The sequence below is a fragment of the Cajanus cajan genome, chromosome 3 (assembly GCF_000230855.2).
Source record: "Cajanus cajan strain Asha chromosome 3, NIPB_CcT2T_4, whole genome shotgun sequence".
Taxonomy (NCBI): Eukaryota; Viridiplantae; Streptophyta; class Magnoliopsida; order Fabales; family Fabaceae; genus Cajanus; species Cajanus cajan.
Genome location: NC_138519.1, coordinates 45,730,297 through 45,737,661, shown reverse-complemented (window position 1 = coordinate 45,737,661; position 7,365 = coordinate 45,730,297). Strand labels below are relative to the sequence as shown.

The following is a 7,365-nucleotide window of genomic DNA, read 5'->3' as shown; positions in this document are numbered from 1 at the left end:
AATTAAGGAGGGGCCCTATCGTGGCTTGCCCTTCTCTCTACTCCTGCTTTGGCAGAGGGTTCTTGCTCACGTCGGGCGCTGTCGAATCGAAAGTGACCCACCCAGCATCAATAAGGCTTTGGACCTTATATTTGAGAACTATGCAGTTCTCCGTTGAGTGCCCCGGTGCCCCCGAATGGTATAGACATTTATCTTGTGGATTGTACCAATCGGGGTAGGGTGGATCCATTTTCTTTGGTGGAACATAAGCTAGAAGACGTGCTTCCACTAGCTTCGGTAGGAGGTCGCTATATGTGGTCGGAAGTTTATCAAACTTCCTCACAGGGTTGTATTGCGACTTTCCTGACTTCGAAGTGGAAGAAGATGAAGAAATATTTACGGCAATGACTCCTCCCTCCTTCTTCTTCCTGTAGGTCTTCTTGGCTTCAAATGATTGGGAAGGCTTAGCCAGCTTCCCACTTTTAAGTCCTTGTTCCACTCTCTCCCCAATGGTGATGATGTCCGAGAAGAGTGTCGTTGTGTTCCCTATCATTTTATCGAAATAGGGACCAGTCAACGAGTTGATGAATAAGGACACCGTCTCCTTATCCGACAGCGGGGGGCTCTATCTGTGCCGCCAACTCTCTCCATCGTTGGGCGTACGCCTTGAAAGATTCATCATTTTTCTTACTCAAGGCTTGAAGATCTGACCTATCGGGTGTTAGGTCGATGTTGTATTTATAGCGCTTGAGAAAGGCGTCGGCCAACTGCCTCCATGTATGTACTAGATTTCCATCTAGCTGCATATACCAATTGAGCGCAGTATCGGCTAAGCTCTCTTGGAAGCAATGGATCAAGAGCTTTTCATTTGTGGCATATGCAGCCATTTTGCGACAGTACATGGTGAGATGACTCTTGGGGCAAGTCGATCCCACGTATCTCGGGAAATCTGGCACTTTAAATTTAGGAGGAAATTGAATATCCCTCACTAAGCACATGTCGGCGGCATCTTTAATATCGAAATCATGCCCCTCCATAGCCCTTAGCCGATCCTCTAGGGCGTGGAATTGTTCCTTTGAAACTTCGGGCTCTTTAATCATAATTCCAGCCCCAATAGGTATGGCGTGCGGAGGCTCTTCTTCATGCACCTCCTCTTCCTCATGATGGGACCCATGGTCATTGTGGCTTGATCCATGGAAGTTATGTTGACGCATGAGTTCCATCATTTGCGCCATCTGCTCTTTAAGCTGTGAAAGCTCGGTTGTGAGCTTCTTATTTTGCTCCTCCAATGCTTCCATTTTCTTGATTTTCTGCGCGCGTGTGAGGACGGAGAGATGACCAGCCACTTTCTAAAAATGAATATTTAATCTAATTAATTTATGGAATGAATACGCTCTTGACATGAGCTTGATAACCCTCCATTTTTAAGGCGCTGCCTTTTTAAAACGGAGTGTTACCACCTCCTTGACTTATGATCCCTCCCCAACGGAGAATCTCGATAATTATGGGTCTCTTTTACTCATGTCAAGAGGTATTGGTGAACCTAAAATGCATGGTTTATGAGGATGCATGATGTCTTATTGGTAATGATGTACATGCTCCTCACTTTTATTATATTTTCGCACATGGTCTTTCCTCTCATGTCATGGTTTTTTTCATGCATGGGGATTTATTCTTAGACCTTATCACGAGGTTATTTATTAATGCACAAACAATTGCACATAAGCATTTACACAAACAATTTCACTCATCCACGAACAGTCACGAGCGAATCACGAGGTAGGGGTTTCCTGCAGAAAGGTGCATATTCAAGGTGGTTCTAACTGTTCTCACCGGTCTGAGGCCCCCAAGGTGCCCCCATTATAGGGACCCAATTCCTCTCGTCGTAAGCCGATGGAAAGCTCCAACGCACTGTCGGACTCGAGTTCATGGTTATCACCTTGAGTGATGCTTTCCGACAACGGTCTACGGGCACCTATAGACCCATTCGACAACCGGCCGTACTAACATCCACTCCCTATGGCTTACCACTCATGCCCCCGGGTATAGAGGGAACTGTTGTGTGCAAAGGTTTGTGTGCAATTTATATTTCAAACAATTGCGGAAAATTAAACAAACAACAGTTATTAAAGCCAAATAAATAAAGCATGTTATCATACAAACAAGGGGTAATAAAGTAATTTTAACTATTATTTGTTAAAAATAATCTGTCACTAAATGGGACTGACTCTCTAGACTTCCCCAGTGAAGTCGCCATCTGTCGCCACCGGCCCGAAACGGGCTTTCGGCATTCGCGAAGGATGGTTGGACTCTTTTATTTGTTTAAAATTATGGATTGCTAGAATGACTTATTCTCAAACTGAGACCTTGTCAAACGAGCAATTTTATTAAAAGGCTCACCAATCCATGTTAATCCTAAGCGGGACCCTCCATGGATTAGCGGTTTTCATAAAAAGGAAGGGTTCATGGAGTCGCCACCAATGTTTTACTCAAAACATTGGAAAAAGAAGTTTAAGGCAATCGATTCAAAAATCGACTTCGGCCATTACAACCAGAGTCGGGTAAGGGAGTCGGTTACGCGTGGGGAAGGTGTTAGCACCCCACAGCGCCCCTTTCGGGTTCCCTATGACAGATTATTTCTAAAAATAATAGTGCGAAATTACTAAATTACCCCTATTTATTCTAAGCAATTATAAATTAACTATCTACATGATGACAGTTTAAATATGTACACACAGAAAGCGGTAAAAGAAGGGACTTTAAAGAGATAAACCTTTGAAGCGTGCTTTCTTATATATCTTGACAGAAATTGGGTAGCGTTTTGGCGTTCCCTCCCTCTACAAGACCGCTCGCTCCCTCCTATAAAATTTTAACTATGGAAATCCGGAGGATTTCCCTTCGACTAGGTTCGAGACTCAAGCAAATGGCTCGTGACTCAAGAACTTCGTCGGATCAACTCTCCGAGTGATTTCTAGGCAGAGCACTGCTCAAAAAAAACCCAGAATACTCAAGAAGAGGGTTAAAACTCAGTGAAAAAGTGTAGAATGACGTCCAATTGACGTCATATTTATAGGGATGAGGCGCAATACGGCCTCTAGGGGTCAATACGGTCCGTATTGAAGTTTTGAACTACAATACGGCCGTATTAAATTCAGTACGGCCGTATTGAAGTTCAAAAAACCTCAATACGGCCGTATTGAGTTCAGTGTAGCCGTATTGAAGTTCAGTGCAGCCGTATTGAGTTCAGTGCAGCCGTATTGAAGTTCAGAAACTTCAATACGGCCGTATTGAGTTCAGTGCGGCCGTATTGTAGTTTAAAATGTTCAATACGGCCGTACTAAACTTTTGGGAGGCCGTATTGGGCTTCATTCCCTCCACTTTCTTATTTTGAGCCATTATAAGACCTCTAGACCTACAGAGAATCCTCCTAGGGCCTTCCATGAGTCCTTCTGGCTGACTTTCCTTCAGTCTTCAAGAGTCTTCAAGCTTTATTTCTGACCCGGACAATTTTAGGGGTCTACACAGCCACCAAGATTGCTGCCCTCACAAGTGTATCACTCCACTTTTAGAATTAGCCTTGATAATGGATACTTCTAGGTGTTTCGAACTCAAAGCCAAAAGTCCAATGGAGAAGAAATTCTTCTAGGTCACCACCAAAAACATTCAATATTGACTTCCTTTGATCTTGGCCTTCAACACCTTCAAGGAGCACTCAACACACCTTAAGTGATGGATTAAAAATTCTAAAAACTGAAAATGCACAATTAGGAACAGCCACACCAATTGGTGGAAAGAAATGTGACAAGAGTAGAAGGAATTCCAAGAAAAGACAAGCAACAAATAAAGCACTATTTGAAAGCTAGCACACAAAGGAATTCCTAACAAAGGCACTAGAATGGATTACAAAATAAAAGCTAAGATTTCAAACAAAAATAAGACACAATGTATATGGCTGGATTGAAAATTTTAGAACAAACACACCAAAAATCGGGAGCTAGTAAGCTAGTTTTTCACTTCTTTAGGCTTTTTCTTTTGCTATTTTCTTTCTTTTCTTTTGCAATATATTTTTCACTTCTTTTTCTTTTAATAACCAGGAGTTTAAATTCCTTTTGAAGAAGTATAGGTCTCGGTTTTAAGCTAATAAAACTGCTTCCAAACTATTTTCACAAAACAAGAGGTGTTCACATGCATCATTCAACTAGTGCTTCTCAATTTTGTAGTATTTTTAGGTCAAATTTTAGGCACTATTTTCTTTTGTTTTTCTCATACATAAGAACACATACACCTCTATTTTTTCTCTGTTTTGATGTTTTAAAAATTGATATAAGTTTCAGCCACACACAAGACTCAAAGAATCCTAATAGGAATAAGTGCTTAACAATTTTTTTTTGACAAAACTTTTTAAAAAGACATAATAGAAACCTAACTCTAGGAAATTTGCTAGAACTAATAGCAAATCATGAACTCAAATATGTAAATCAAAAGCACATATAGGTGAGGTTCAGATTCAATAAGAAAAATGACGCACCAAACAATGATTAAAGAACAACACAAAAATTAGGTCAAATAAGCTAGTCTAGGAATATTCAACATACAAGGGACTACACATGACTTTCTAAGACAAAACAAGTGATTCAAAAACAATTCTAATGCAATATGAATGTTGTCCAATCACGGACACACGGTATAGAATGGAGAAGACTCAATTTGATGGAGGAAGCCCATGGGCCAAGGGCCCAACTACTAGGGCTATGGCAAGGAGGATACAAGAGCAGTGGGCCCAAGCTCAAGGAAAGCCCATCACATTGTTTTTTTGGGCTTTGACTCAAGCCCAAGTAGATTAGGGTTAGTGTAGGATTGGGCCTTAGTGCCTTGTATTTCTTTTGGGCCTTGTATTTCCGGCCATTAGACTAGGAATTTCATTTCATGGTCATTTAGATTTAGGGTTAATTTTAGGTTACATGTGTAGTTGCATTAGAATGTAATTAGATTCTCATTTGGTGTGCATTTCGGCCATGTGCAACACATGCACATGGTGTGATCCGAAATGCAACTCAAATGGAAGTGATGTTGTGTATTTTACTCGTATTTTAGCACTTTAATTCACAAGAATTCATAGCATAATCATGCATATCTTTCATGTTTTTAATAAATTTTTATATCATTTTCCTATTTTATGCTTTTCTTGGTATGTGTTGTGTTTTCTCTGAGCAGGATCAAGATTTAAGAATTAAAGAGGAAATGTTGAGCTACAGGGAAAATCACGGCCGTGATTCTAAATCACGCCCGTGATTCACCAGAGAAAATCACGGCCGTGACTCCCAATCACACCCGTGAACGCCAATGACCCTTCATAGATGTGCTCCAGAGAAGATCACGGTCGTGATTCTCAGTCACGGCCGTGATTCACTTCGCGTCCCAGCTTTTTAAGTTTTATGTTTTATTTTTATTTTATCTTTGTAATTTTTATCTTGGTAGTTTTACCTTTTTACCCTTTTAGGTTATAAATTAGATGAGGTTAGCCTAGAACGGGGATTTTTGTTTCGGAGACAGTTTTTTTTAGTTTTTGACACTTGGAGAAGGTTGGGCGCCTGTGCCATCGACTCTAAGGTTTGCTTTTCTTTTATTCTTCTTTTCTTGGAGAACTACTATGAACTCCTGTGAGTAGTTTCCCTTTTTCTGGGATCAGGGCTTAGCCTCTGAGAACCTCTTTATTAATGCATTATTCAGTTTCTTAATTTTATTCCAATTCTTGATCTGTTCTTTTATATTTTATATATGAACTTTAATATTATTGTTTTCATAATAACATTAATTAAGGATGAACTGAGAGGAGAACTTGATTATAATTATGATAAACAATTAATCTTAATTTTCATAATCATAGATAATTAGGGATGAACTGAGAGGAGAACCTAATTATCGGAACCTAAAGGAACAGACTTGAGTGTTAAATCACGAGAGTTGATTTAAGCTTTCGAGGAGCAATAGATTAACAAAGATCTTAATGGGTTTAATTGAACGTAATTACCACGAGAGTAGAGATTAATTTTAATTAAACACGTCCTCGTAGCCTGAGAAGGTGCAAGGATTAAATTAGGTTAAGACTACCTTCAAGATGGAATAGAATTAATTAATGAAAATAAGAATTCAATATTGTTGGAACTCTTTGTGCGAACCCTAGATTCCCGGAAATCTCCTTATCTTATCTTAAAGTTTTATCTTATTCATTAATTGCATTACTATCTCTTTTACCATCAAATCTGATCTTATCATCTCAAAACAAAAATTCAATCTGTTTTAAAATTCAAATTAAAATACTAGTAATTCTAGGTCAAACACGTAGTCCCTGTGATTCGATATTTATTACTTGACGACAACCGTACACTTGCGGTTTTCCATACATCAAGTTTTTGGCGCCGTTGCCGGGGACTACGTCTCTTGATTTAAATTACAATTATTTTAATTCGAATTTTTAAAAAAAAAAAAAAAATTAAATAAATAAATAATTTTTTTTTTAGTGTTTACTTCTCCAATTCAGATTTCACGGGTCACTTTCTTTTTTTTTGCAGTGCCTTAGGGTTAATGCAAAAGAGATCTCTACGTCTTGGGAAACCAACACCACTTGATCCTGAGATTGAAAGAACTCTCCTGAGAAGGAAAAGAAACCTTTCTAGAGAATTTGACATGGCTGCACAACGAGATAATTTACCGCTTCGGGATTACTCTGCACCCGTAGCTCGTGGGATACCTGGAGGGGAGATGCAAACTGGAGCTACTGTACCAGCTTCTCTGGTGAATATGCTCAAACAGAACACCTTTGGAGGACTACCATCAGAAGATCCTAATGACCACTTAGAGGGGTTCTTGGAAATCTGTGAGACCCAGCAATTTGATGATGAAGTTTCTGATGGAATGCGACTCCGCTTATTCTCACTCACCTTGAGAGATAAGGCAAAGGTGTGGCTAAGAACAGTGCCTAGAGAAAAGATAGCAACTTGGGAATTATGTGAAAGAGCTTTTCTAGAGAAATTCTTTCCTCCTTCTAAAACTAAAGAATTGAGGAAGAAAATCACTAATTTCCAACAAGGCACTGGAGAGACTATTTATGAAGCATGGGAGCGGTTCAAAGGATATCTTCAAGCATGCCCACAACATGGCTTCAACCGTTGGCTTACCATCCAATTTTTCTTTGAAGGATTGGACCAACAAAGCACCATGATATTAGACTCAGCAACTGGAGGATCTTTCATGGGGAAACCTATTAATGACTGCATGATTATTTTGGAAAATGTAGCCTCAAATCACAGCCAATACAGTGAAAGAGAAGTCACAGCAAGGAAAGGAACTCCGGGGCGATATGAAGTGAACAATATTGAGTTACTC

General features: G+C 39.7%; 1 non-coding gene across 1 annotated transcript; it reads right to left on the bottom strand.

Annotated features, from left to right (window-relative positions):
• Window positions 1-7,035: 7,035 nt before the first annotated feature.
• Window positions 7,036-7,142, bottom strand: LOC145956624 (small nucleolar RNA R71). The gene has a single exon (XR_014432863.1). It is a non-coding gene; the product is annotated as a small nucleolar RNA R71 (small nucleolar RNA).
• Window positions 7,143-7,365: the final 223 nt, after the last annotated feature.